This window comes from Lolium perenne, chromosome 7, assembly GCF_019359855.2.
Source record: "Lolium perenne isolate Kyuss_39 chromosome 7, Kyuss_2.0, whole genome shotgun sequence".
NCBI classification, from domain to species: Eukaryota; Viridiplantae; Streptophyta; class Magnoliopsida; order Poales; family Poaceae; genus Lolium; species Lolium perenne.
Genome location: NC_067250.2, coordinates 137,520,376 through 137,535,010, shown reverse-complemented (window position 1 = coordinate 137,535,010; position 14,635 = coordinate 137,520,376).

Below are 14,635 nucleotides of genomic sequence, written 5' to 3'. Positions count from 1 at the left end.
ACTGCACGATGAGATGCAGACTGTACTGATCAACATCCCCTTTGCTGATTTAGAAGCCCTTGTTGACTCCGCCATTCAGATGGAGGGGAAGATACACCAAGCCAATGAGAACCGCAAGCGCCGTATGATGAACCAGAGTGGGCCCAGCAACAACCACAAGTATCGCCCCAGCTCAAGCGGAGGGTTCGCCCCAAGAAACAACAAGCCCCCGATGCAGAATCCACGTCCGAGTTATCAGAACCGGAGTGGAGGAAACCCCAGGTCAGGAGGACACAACAACTACAACAACAACAACAGCAACTTCAACCGCGCTCCACCTCGCGCCCCCAACAATAACTCCAACACTGCTCCAAGGACTGGGAGCAACGCTGTTCCCATCACCCCCAAGGACAAGTCCACCTACAACTGCTATGAGTGCGGAGTGGCTGGGCACTTCTCCTATGAGTGCCCCAAGAAGCTCGCCAAGACTGCCGCCAACACCTCAGGCCCTGCGCAGCAGCAGCGTCGTGTCACCACCAACAAGAAGTTCGCCCCCAACAACCCGAACAACCGCAACGGCCGCCTCTACCACATGAATGCAGAAGAAGCTCAGGAAGCCCCAGACGTTGTGCTGGGTATGTTCTCTGTTAACTCAATACCCGCAAGAGTGCTGTTTGATTCTGGAGCATCGCATTCATTCATTACCGAAGATTTTGCATGCACTAGTAAGATTCAACCCATCAGTTTGAAGCATGTCATGATAGTTCAAATACCTGGATCAACAACTAAAGCTAGAAAAATTTGCAAAGATGTGCCAATCAGAATACATGAAATAGAATTCTATGCAAATTTGATTGTTCTGGGAGCCAAAGGTTTGGAAGTAGTCCTGGGAATGGACTGGATGGCGAAACATCATGGACTGATTGATTGTGCCAAGAAGGCCATCACCATGACTAGTAGCACCGGAATAATAGTCGAACACATATCTGAAAAGATGCCCCGAAAATTCACTTGTAACCAAAGCCTAGCCAAACCCACTTTGGATCAGATCAGGGTCGTTTGTCGATATCCTGATGTGTTTCCGGATGATCTACCCGGTATGCCCCCAGATCGGGATATCGAGTTTATCATCGAGCTAATCCCCGGAACCGGACCTATAGCCCAGAGAGCCTACAGCATGAACCCGGCAGAGTTAGTGGAACTGAAGAAGCAACTGGATGATATGCTATTCAAAGGTCTGATTCAACCAAGTGCGTCACCCTGGAGATCGCCAGTTTTGTTTGTGGATAAAAAGGACGGTGCCACTCGTTTGGTTACAGACTATCGTAAGCTTAACGATGTCACCATTAAGAACAAGTATCCGTTGCCCAAGATCGAAGATCTGTTTGACCAGCTGACCGGAGCCCAAGTATTCTCGAAGATTGATCTGCGGACAGGATACCATCAGTTGAAGATTCGTGCCACCGACATCCCCAAAACTGCCTTTACCACCAGATATGGATTGTATGAGTACAATGTCATGTCATTTGGATTGACCAATGCCCCCGCTTACTTCATGAATCTCATGAATAAGATCTTTATGAACTTCCTGGACAAGTTTGTCATTGTCTTCATCGATGACATCCTCATATACTCCAAGTCCGAAGAAGAACATGAGCAACATTTGGAAGTGGTCCTAGATACCCTTCGGGAACATCAGTTGTATGCCAAGTTCAGCAAGTGTGAGTTCTGGTTGAAAGAAGTAGGATTCTTGGGTCATATCTTGTCAGCCGGAGGAATTGCCGTTGACCCCGCAAAGATCAAGACTGTTGAAGAATGGAAAGCCCCAACCACCCAGACTGAAGTCCGTGCATTTCTCGGGTTGGCGGGATATTACCGCCGATTCGTTGAAGGATTCTCGAGCATAGCAAGACCGATGACCCAATTATTGAAGAAGGACCGGAAGTTCGAATGGACCGACAAGTGTGAAGAGAGCTTTCAACAGCTCAAGCTAAGACTGACAACAGCCCCAATACTGGTGATGCCGGACATTACCAAGCCATTTGATGTGTACTGTGACGCCTCCAAGATTGGTCTTGGATGTGTGCTGATGCAAGAAGGCAAAGTGATATCTTACCTATCAAGACAGCTGAAGCAGCATGAACAGAACTATCCAACCCATGACTTAGAGCTAGCAGCGGTGGTGTTAGCACTGAAAGTATGGCGTCATTACCTCATGGGTAATCGATGCGAGGTTTACTCGGATCACAAGAGCCTGAAGTATATCTTCACGCAGAAGGAGCTGAATATGAGACAGCGCAGATGGATAGAGTTAATCAAGGATCACGACATGGAAATCCACTATCACCCCGGCAAGGCCAATGTGGTAGCAGATGCTCTGAGTAGACTGCCGTGTCAGTTGAACTCCATGTTAGCAATTGAGCAACCCAGCCTGTTTGAAGAGTTTGAACAGTTTAGGCTTGAACTGGTTAGCGAAGGATACCTCGCCAGCATTGAACTCCAACCCACCCTGATTAGTCACATCAAAGAAGCTCAGAAAGGAAATGCTAGCATTGACGGTATCAAGAACCAAATAGCCGCCGGAAAAGCACCGGGATTCACCGTAGATGAAGAAGGAGTGCTATGGTATAACAAGCGCCTTTGCGTGCCGTCAGACTCAGAATTGAAGCAAGTTATTCTGAAAGAAGCTCACGACACCCTATACTCCATTCACCCCGGAGGAACCAAGATGTACCAGGATTTGAAAGAACAATTCTGGTGGCATGGAATGAAGAGAGAAATTGGAAGCTACATCGCCAAGTGTGACATCTGTCAAAGAGTCAAAGCAGAACACCAACGTCCCGCAGGACTGTTGCAACCCCTACAGATTCCCGAATGGAAGTGGGATTCCGTAGGAATGGACTTCATCACCGGACTGCCCAAATCTAGTAAAGGAAATGATTCCATCTGGGTAGTGGTCGACAGACTAACCAAAGTCGCCCACTTCATCCCCGTCAAGACCACCTATCAAGGACCGAGACCCGCAGAGCTATATATCTCAAGGATAGTCAGCCTGCACGGAACCCCGAAGTCGATAGTATCCGACAGAGGATCCCAATTCACCTCCAGATTCTGGCAGAAAGTACATGAAGGACTCGGAACTCGTCTGAATTTCAGCACAGCCTATCACCCATGACGGATGGACAGACTGAAAGAGTCAACCAGATACTCGAAGATATGCTGAGAGCATGTGTGCTAGAGTATGGATCTAAGTGGGAAGACTGCTTGCCGTATGCAGAATTCTCGTACAACAACAGCTACCAAGCCAGCTTGCAGATGGCCCCCTTCGAAGCACTGTACGGAAGGAAGTGCCGTACCCCTCTGAATTGGTCGGAAGTAGGAGAGAGTCAAATCTTTGGACCAGATATTCTCCGAGAAGCCGAAGAGAAGGTTCACAAGATCCGCGAGTATCTCAGGACAGCCCAATCAAGACAGAAGAGCTACGCCGACAAGAGACGCCGAGAGATGACCTTCGAGATCGGAGATTTCGTATATCTCAAAGTGTCCCCTCTTAAAGGAATGCAGAGATTCCAGCTTAGAGGAAAGCTCGCACCCCGATATGTTGGACCTTTCAAGGTCCTGAGTCGCCGAGGAGAAGTATCCTATCAGCTGGAGTTACCGAAAGAAATGTCAGCGGTGCACAATGTGTTTCACATCTCGCTACTCCGGAAGTGTTTAGAGGTACCTGAGAAAACTGAGGTTTTCAAGAACATCGACCATCGAGCTGTGGATATCAACTCAGATCTGACATACCGCGAAGTACCTATTCGCATCCTAGAAGAAGCTTTCAGAACCACCCGTACCCGAAGTATCAAGTTTCTGAAGATCCAATGGAGTAACCACACCGAAGAAGAAGCCACTTGGGAGAGAGAAGACTTTATGAGGACTGAGTACCCAGATCTCTTTAGTACCTAGTTTTCTCAGATCTCGGGACGAGATCTTTTGTAAGGGGGAAGGGTTTGTAACATCCCAAGTTTCAACAATAATAAACAAGAGAGATAATTTCCCCAAAGTCAAAATTTACAATTAACAAAAACTTTTTCTATGCATATTAGTGCCACATATAGATTTATGCATTTGAGTGAATTTCTTTTGTGCAATTGCCATGATGAGTGTGGGTATGTTTAAACATTGCTATGTGAACCCTAATCAAGATCACCAAACCCTAATTTGAGAAGAATTGGAGAAAATGGGAAAAACCCATTTCTCACTCACATACACAATATGCAAAATAGCAAATCCTCAACCAAGGCCAAGATTGCTTGCTCCCTTGCTTCTAAAATACTTCAATATGATAAACTAACACTTTTGCATCCTTGAATCAAGAATCAAATACCAAGAAATCAAAAATCCTACATACATATGATATTGGTCACTTCTCCCCAAAATATTTTCTTCACCTCTTTACCCCCCTGGTTTTCTCAATTCTTGAACTAAACTTGGTCAACCAAAGCCATGTCATCCAAGACCATGTCAAGGTGAGCAACTTTGATGTTGACCATCAGGGCTAGAGTTGACTAGGTTGACCAGAATAATAGTGACAAGAAGGGATGCTGAAATAAAGAGAAGATTATGTCACTTTTGACATTTTGCAAAACAATTCCAAATTGAGTGCCACCTCCACCAATACTTCACATTAATTTTATAAATGAGATTCACCAAAAAGAATTTCAAAATTCAAAAGAAAAGTTCTTGCGGCCATATGACCGAACACCTTGCATGCAATAATCCAGAATTGTGTGTCACCCTATTACCCACTGGTTTCTTCCCTAAACCCCTTTAATCCTTGATCATTGCACCCTCTTACAACCCCTGCTTCACCCCAGTACTTGGCTTGATCGATTAAAGTGAGAGGAGAGGGAAAAGAAACCCTAGTCTAAGGCATACCGTGGCCATGCCGGCCACCTTTGGCATCTCCACCTCCAGCCCTCTTCTCAACTCTTGCCCTTGTCCTGGAGCATCTACACAGCACAAGGACACCAACGGTACACACCCCAGCAACGCCAAGGCTTGGCATTGGCCAGACCAGCCGTGCCCAAAGCGTGCCAGGACGTGCCAGCCCATGCGGTGACCGCGCTCTGGCCGCGCCAGGACGCCAAGCGCTCGAGCACCTCCGTCCTCCCCCTGCATCCCTATCACTGCGTTGAGCAGCTACTCCCCGCCCTCTACACACTAAACACAAGCCCAGGCCTGCCCCTGCACCGTCGCCGTCGTCCTCGACCGATTGATGCCGCACGCCCTGCCGCAAACCCTGCACGCTCCCGAGCCATCCCGTCGCCTTTTCTCTGCGCCAGCTAGCCGTTGAGCATCGCCAGGACGACGCCTACAAGATGCCGTCCTCGCCTTGCCCCTTCGATCGACGGAGAGGCCACGCCATCGACGCTCCTCCACAGCACACCCGGCCACCTCGCTCCCTCTATAAATAGCGACGATCGGCACCTCCTCTCTTCACACAATCCACTCCCCTCACCTCACTGAGTCTCCTCCACCCATCAATTCCATCAGACCTCGCCGGAGCTGCTCGAATCGCGAGCTCAAGTCCGCCGGAGCCCACGGAAGCTCTGCTTCGATTGGCGCCTCCCCGAGCGCCGCCGCTGCTCCCAGGGCTTCCTCATCTACTACATCTTCTCCGCGCCTACTGCCAGACTCCTGCGCCGGCCTGGTACGCCCTCCGACCCCCTAGGCTCGCCGCCAGGGAGCCCGCTGCTCGTCGGAGAAGACGACGTTCACACGCCGTCGGATCCTAGTCTAATCCTACGGCCTAACGCGCGCGTACCGCTTCGGCGTTTAAAGAGGCGCCGACAGGTGGCCCCCACCTTGTCAGTGCGGCCCGAGCGCACCAGATGCGTGTTGGGCTGCGAAGTGGGTTTTTATTTCGTTTCGGCCCAGTAACTCTTCCCGCCTAAGCCCAGGAATTCAAATCCAGTTTATTCTTTATTCAAATTTTGCTCTGCTGAATGTTTAGTAAAATTTGAATAGTTTGAATTCTGCCAAACCAAATCTAGCAAACCTTATACCGTTGGAAAGCCCCTGAATTTATCTATCCAATGCCACTGGCCCCATCCCCATCTTCATTGTAGATTTAATTTGACAAAAAAGACAAGACAGGGACTTTTGCACATTCAAACTTTATTTAAAATTCAACCAGAATAGTTTTTGAAGTAATTCCAATTCTAATAAATCACAAATGATGTCCTCTAATTGATTATGCAATAACATAGCCCTGTTGTTTGTATGATCATGGACTAGATCAAATAAAATGGCTATGTAGTCATTTCTAGAGCATTTTTAAAGTGGAATTCAAACTCAACCCTAATATGAGAGTTACCTCTCATTTAAATTTTGATCCTAAGTACTAATAACCAGGGGGAATGACTTAGGTTAATGAACCCTTGAGAATTACTACTTAGAGATTTTAATTCATTTAAATGTTAAGTTTTAGAACTATGTGAAGTGTAGCACTTCAATCAAATTGAACTCACATATAATAGATATGAAATGTTGACTTTGGGTCAACCTATATTTCATACCTTATTATTATATGAAGAGATTAAATCTTAATAAGAGGTAATGAAAAGAAATGAATTCTTTTAAAAGACCTACATACCAAATTTAAGAAATAGGAATAATGAGAGGAAATTATTTTCTTTCAAATAAAGACTAATCAAATAATCCACCATGCCATGTTTGGTTGATGATAGGATTAGGGTGTGAACTCTTTGAGTGTTTCTAGTTTAGTATGTGAGCTTGGTTTAGTATTTATACCTCGTATTCGTATATAGACGCTAGTAACGAGGAATACCAAGAGGAGGAGGGCTACTCTCAGGAAGAAGAAGAGAACTTCGATAACTACCCAGCTCAAGGCAAGCTAACCCTTGCTAAACACAAGTGCTTAGCTCTACAAGAGCAAATGGCACCTTCACAATTTACTTTTATGTATTACCTATCCCATGTTTTTACCTACGTTTACTTTTGCTTATTTATTTCAAAGTACCTTTTTTGATTTAGGATTCACTTGGTCTAGAGTAGGAAAATACTTGGAATGGATTAGCACCACTCAAAGCTAGATAGCACCCCTCATATAGTTGCTAGTGCTAATCAATTAAAATTGACGGGAACATGGTGAAGTGAAATGACATTGAAAGAAAGTAAAGTGGAGGTGGATTTGAACAAGAGAAGATGGTGATTTTTGATAAAATAGATGATTGAGTTTGAATGCGATACCCTTCCAATTATACAAGTACCCCCACAATACCTGATTATGGCTAGGGCTTAACTAGAAACTTGTGTATTTTAGTATGGGTTCCCTCTTAACAAACATCATAGGGGTTACGCTGCGGCTGCCTCCGTTACTTGTGGATTGATGTTGAAATAAGGTGAATGTACGGCCCAAGCCCTGTGCAGTTCCCGGGTTAACTGCGGTTCCCACCGGGAGGCCAAGCTCATGGGGAGAGGTGCTCATACTAGCATATATAAGTGAAAGGTTTCGATTGATGATCCGCGTACTGTGTTACGATGATTCGGGGTTATCCTCGACGGATGAAATCAAAAGTTGTGGCACAAGAGTACAACCTCTGCAGAGTGTTAAACCTATTCGAATAGCCGTGTCCACGGTTACGGACGATTGGAAAGGCCATACTACCTCCGTTATCATTAAAATGTTTTGATTCTAGAAATGAATGGTGGATTGAAAGGTGACATTATGGTGAACCATAATGAGTTGTGGGAATGACACTAATGTTCCCACTTGAGTTAGTCTAGCACATGATATAGGCTTTTACCAAAGATTTATGAAACTAAAACTTGGCTTTATGCAAATAAACCTAGAGCTTAGCACCCCCTTACACTTATTGAGTATTTATCTTAGAGTTAGTTTGCGAGTACTTTAAAAGTACTCATGGCTTTTCCCTGGCTATTCAAATGCCAGACTATGAAGGAGAGCACCAGTATCAGGATGACGGACAACAGGACGTCTACGATAACTAGGATCGTCTTCTAACGTCAAGCGTTGCCTGTGAAATAGATAGTCCACTACTACTTCGCTTCCGCTACTATGTGTGATGTTGAACAATATATTCGTGTAATATTGGATCATGTGATCTATGGTTGTAAGACAATATGTGTTGTAATAAATGATGACTCTATGCTACTTACTATTATGTCTCGCAAAAACATTATTCCTGGGATTGCGATGTACGGCATAATAGGCATCTGGACTTAAAAATCCGGGTGTTGACAAATATCCCCCTCATAATTAACTTTATTAGTGTACTTTTGTCTATCCTTTTCCATCTTCTCAAGGGTACTGGCAAAGTTGGTATAAGAACCTAGCATATTATATTTAGTGAAAACTTTTCTAGCTTCTCTCGCTATTCCCCCAAATTCTTTAAGAAGGGTTTCTAATACAAAATCTTTCTTTTCTCCTTCTTCCATATCACTGAGTGTAAGAAACATATGTTGAATCACAGGATTAAGATTAACAAATCTAGCTTCTAATGCGTGTACTAAAGAAGCAACAGCAATTTCATAAGTGGGGGCAAGTTCTGCCAAGTGTCTATCTTCAAAATCTTCGACCGTACTAATATGAGTGAAAAAATCTTCTATATTGTCTTTCCCAAGGATAGACCCTCGACCTACCGGTACATCTTTAAGAACAAACTTAGGAGGAAACATTATGAAATAAGTAAAGTAAATGCAAGTAACTAATTTTTTTGTGTTTTTGATATAGCAAACAAGATAGCAAATAAAGTAAAACTAGCAACTAATTTTTTTGTATTTTGATTTAGTGCAGCAAACAAAGTAGTAAATAAAACTAAGCAAGACAAAAACAAAGTAAAGAGATTGAGAAGTGGAGACTCCCCTTGCAGCGTGTCTTGATCTCCCTGGCAACGGCGCCAGAAAATATGCTTGATGGCGTGTAACTCACACGTTCGTTGGGAACCCCAAGAGGAAGGTATGATGCGCACAGCAGCAAGTTTTCCCTCAGAAAGAAACCAAGGTTTATCGAACCAGGAGGAGCCAAGAAGCACGTTGAAGGTTGATGGCGGCGGGATGTAGTGCGGCGCAACACCAGGGATTCCGGCGCCAACGTGGAACCTGCACAACACAACCAAAGTACTTTGCCCCAACGAAACAGTGAGGTTGTCAATCTCACCGGCTTGCTGTAACAAAGGATTAACCGTATTGTGTGGAAGATGATTGTTTGCAGAAAACAGTAGAACAAGTATTGCAGAAGATTGTATTTCAGTAAAGAGAATTAGACCGGGGTCCACAGTTCACTAGAGGTGTCTCTCCCATAAGATAAACAGCATGTTGGGTGAACAAATTACAGTTGGGCAATTGACAAATAAAGAGGGCATGACCATGCACATACATATCATGATGAGTATAGTGAGATTTAATAGGGCATTACGACAAAGTACATAGACCGCCATCCAACCGCATCTATGCCTAAAAAGTCCACCTTGAGGTTATCATCTGAACCCCTCCGGTATTAAGTTGCAAAGCAACAGACAATTGCATTAAGTATGGTGCGTAATGTAATCAACAACTACAAACTTAGACAAAGCATCAATCATTTATCACAAGTGGCAACAGCACAAAACAACCTAAGAACTTTCTCACACTTTGTCCCGGTGTCAATGCAGGCATGAACCCACTATCGAGCATAAGTACTCCCTCTTGGAGTTACAAGCATCTACTTGGCCAGAGCATCTACTAGTAACGGAAAGCATGCAAGATCATAAACAACACGTAGATATAACTTTGATAATCAACATAACAAGTATTCTCTATTCATCGGATCCCAACAAACGCAACATATAGAATTACAGATAGATGATCTTGATCATGTTAGGCAGCTCACAAGATCCGACAATGATAGCACAATGGGGAGAAGACAACCATCTAGCTACTGCTATGGACCCATAGTCCAGGGGTAGACTACTCACACATCACACCGGAGGCGACCATGGCGGCGTAGAGTCCTCCGGGAGATGATTCCCCTCTCCGGCAGGGTGCCGGAGGCGATCTCCTGGATCCCCCGAGATGGGATCGGCGTTGGCGGCGTCTCTGGAAGGTTTTCCGTATTGTGGCTCTCGGTACTGGGGGTTTCGTCATGGAGGCTTTAAGTAGGCGGAAGGGTAGGTCAAGAGGCGGCGCGAGGTGCCCAGACCATAGGGCGGCGAGGCGGAAGGGTAGGTCAAGAGGCGGCGCGAGGTGCCCAGACCATAGGGCCGCGCGGCCAGGGCAGGGGCCGCGCCGCCCTATGCTCTGGCTGCCTCGTGGCCCCTCTTCGTTTCGTCTTCGGACTTCTGGAAGCTTCGTGGAAAAATAGGCCCCTGGGCTTTGATTTCGTCCAATTCCGAGAATATTTCCTTACTAGGATTTCTGAAACCAAAAACAGAAAACAAAGAATCGGCACTTCGGCATCTTGTTAATAGGTTAGTTCCAGAAAATGCACGAATATGACATAAAGTGTGCATAAAACATGTAGATAACATCAATAATGTGGCATGGAACATAAGAAATTATCGATACGTCGGAGACGTATCACATTACGCACCATACTTAATGCAATTGTCTGTTGTTAGCAACTTAATACTGGAAGGGGTTCGGATGATAACCTGAAGGTGGACTTTTTAGGTATAGATGCATGCTGGATAGCGGTCTATGTACTTTGTCGTAATGCCCAATTAAATCTCACAATACTCATCATATCATGTATGTGCATGGTCATGCCCTCTCTATTTGTCAATTGCCCAAGTGTAATTTGTTCACCCAACATGCTATTTATCTTATGGGAGAGACACCACTAGTGAACTGTGGACCCCGGTCCATTCTTTTACATCGAATTCAATCTGCTGCAATACTTGTTCTACTGTTCTCTGCAAACAATCATCATCCACACTATACATCTAATCCTTTGTTACAGCAAGCCGGTGAGATTGACAACCTCACTGTTTGTTGGGGCAAAGTACTTTGGTTGTGTTGTGTAGGTTCCACGTTGGCGCCGGAATCCCTGGTGTTGCGCCGCACTACATCTCGCCGCCATCAACCTTCAACATGCTTCTTGGCTCCTACTGGTTCGATAAACCTTGGTTTCATACTGAGGGGAAACTTGCCGCTGTACGCATCACACCTTCCTCTTGGTGTTCCCAACGGACGCGTGCTGTACGCGTATCATCCTCCCACTCAAATACTTCGCTAGAAACAATTTCTTGGAAATAAGAAACATTGACAAACACTTTTGTCTTTGTCTCCATAGTGGGAAGAATTCCCAATCAATTCTCTGGGATAAGCAACAAAGACATTCATCCAATTTTGGTTGTAAACTTATTTACTTATGCTATGCATACCAAAATTTAAGAAAAGACTATTAGGATTCATACCCATGCCATAACTCGTATGGTGTCATTTGAACGGATCATGATGATGCTCTATTAAGTGTAAAAACGGTAGTCTCTAAAGCATAATCCACAAAAATTATAATGGCATTAATATTTTATCTCATCGTTGACCCAACAAGGTTTGGATACATCTCTTGGATACTTCATCATCACTATGATACTTCAAGAAATGTGAGTTGTAGAACAATTTCATAACTCTCTTAGATGTTCGCTAAAACTCGTAATTCAAATATTTCCACTATGATCCAATCATATATATTTGACTTTTCTATTACGATGATTTCCACTTCATGCTGAAATTTATTTGAATCCATTCAAATATTTCAAACTTCTTCCTTATCGAATATTGATACGTCCCCGACGTATCCATAATTTCTGTCGTTCCATGCTTGTTTTATGACAATACTTACATGTTTTGCTTGCACTTTATGATGATTTCATGCATTTTCCGGAACTAACCTATTAACAAGATGCCACAGTGCCAGTTCACGTTTCTGCTGTTTTGGTTCCAGAAAGGCTGTTCGGGCAATATTCTCGGAATTGGACGAAATCAACGCCAAACCTCCTATTTTTCCCGGAAGGCTCGAACACCGAAGAAGAGTGGAGAGGGGCCAGAGGGCCACCAGACCATAGGGCGGCGCGGCCTGGCCTGGGCCCGCGCCACCCTATGGTGTGGAGCCCCCAGGTGCCCCCCTGCGCCGCCTCTTCGCCTATAAAATCCCTTTCGACCGAAAAACACCGTACCAATTGACGAAACTCCAGAAAGACTCCAGGGGCGCCGCCGCCATCGCGAAACTCCAATTCGGGGGACAGAACTCTGTTCCGGCACCCTGCCGGAACGGGGAAGTGCCCCCGGAAGCCATCTCCATCAACGCCACCGCCTCCGCCATGCTCCGTGAGTAGTTCCCCCATGGACTACGGGTTCTAGCAGTAGCTATGTCGGTATACTCTCCCCCATGTACTTCAATACAATGGTCTCATGAGCTGCCTTACATGATTGAGATTCATCTGATGTAATCGGTGTTGTGTTTGTTGGGATCCGATGGATGATACATTATGATTAGTCTATCTATAAAGTTTGTGAAGTTATTGTTGCTGCAATCTTGTTATTCTTAATGCTTGTCACTAGGGCCCGAGTGGCATGATCTTAGATTTGAGCTCTATATGTATTGCTTAGATTGTATCTACAAGTTGTATGCACATGTCACTGTCCGGAACCAATGGCCCCGAAGTGACAGAAATCGGGACAACCGGAGGGGATGGTAGTGATGTGAGGATCACATGTTTTCACGGTGTGTTAATGCTTTGCTCCGGTACTCTATTAAAAGGAGTACCTTAATATCCAGTAGTTTCCCTTGAGGCCCGGCTGCCACCGGCTGGTAGGACAAAAGATGTTGTGCAAGTTTCTCATTGCGAGCACGTACGACTATATACGGAAAACATGCCTACATAATTAATAAGCCTGATGTTCTATCTTAATGCTTTGATTCCTATCAATTGCCCAACTGTAATTTGTTCACCCAACACTTGTCACTTATTGGAGAGTTACCACTAGTGTAGATCATGGGAACCCGGTCCATATTTCATCATCAAATACTTGTTCTACATGTCATCATATTACCTCTGTGTTACTATTACTGCTGCTGTGTTACTATTACTACTGCTCTCATATTACTGCTACTTTCACATCACCCCTGTTACTAGTGCTTTTCCAGGTGCAGCTGAATTGACAACTCAGTTGTTAAGGCTTATAAGTATTCTTTACCTCCCCTTGTGTCGAATCAATAAATTTGGGTTATACTACCCTCGAAGACTATCGCGATCCCCTATACTTGTGGGTCATCAAGACTGTTTCGGCGCCGTTGCCGGGGAGGCATAGCTCTACTCATAAGTTCACCTGGGGAGTACACTCTACCTCTCTCTCTGTTTTATTTTATTTTGTTTTGCTTAGTTTACTTTTGTCTAGTTTATTTGTGCTTAGTTTATTTCTGTCTAGTATTAGTTTGCGTAGTTTACTTTTGCTTAGTTTATTTTTGTCTTGTTTTATTTGTCTCATATACCCAAAAATCCATAAAAATTTGAAAAACCAAAAAATTAAAAACTACTGTTATGGGAGAACCAACAACCTACTTGGAGCTTATAGAATGTTATAATAATTATAGGAAATCAAGAGCTGGTGAAGTAATGAGTGCTATGATAGAAAAAGTGAATACAATTGCTAAAATCTTGCTTAAACGCCATGATATAAACTGTTGCTCTCAACAGGATACTAAACATCTTAAATTTCAATGTGGCTTTAGTGAGGAATTTTTAATTAAAAACTATAATCGGAATTGCTATATTCATTATGGGTTCGAAGAGGTAGAACAATTTGTCGTGTTTATGGGAGCCTCTGAGATCGAATCCTTCATGGTTGAGAATTATGAAACTTGTGTTGTTTGTAAGGACCTTAAAGATTATGTCTCTTCTATCCTTAATTGTTGCATAGAATGCTTCGGTAATAATCCTTATATCATTGATTATAAAGAGAGACACATTAATGCACAAGAATGCACTCACAATTTGCAGGAACCCGTGGAAGAAGAAACTGATGAACCTGAAAGCTCATTGGATGAAAAAGAGGAGGAAATTAATGAACCTGAAAGCTCATTGGATGAAAAAGAAGAGGAGAGCGACGAACAAAAGGAGGAAGAATGGATTAGCTACCCATGCCAACCTCCTAATGAGAGTAACTCTTTATCTCTTACATTATTTGATTGTCCTCCATGCTTACCGAAAGAGGTTGAATGTTATGTTCCTGTGGATTCTCTTGAAATATTCCCTATGAGTAAAACTTCTGAGAATAATTATGCTACTGTTATATATGATAATCCATGCTGCTTTGATAAATCTTATGATAATGCTTTGTTTGTGTCTGATGTCGAAATGCATGGTACTAAAGAATTTTGCTTAGCAAATGTTTATGATAAAGCTCTAGATGATGGTCCTATGTTACTTGATACTATTAACTGTACTACTAATGAAAATGGGATTGGAGAGTTCTTGACTTATTCTATGAGTCCCATATCTCTTGAGATTGATCATTTACCTCGTTATATTATTGATAAAAGTGTGTTTGAAAGTTTTAATTCCACTATTCTTGAACTTGATAAAAATTATATGTCTATGGATCATGAAAAGTTTGCTGCATGTGATAGCTATATTGTTGA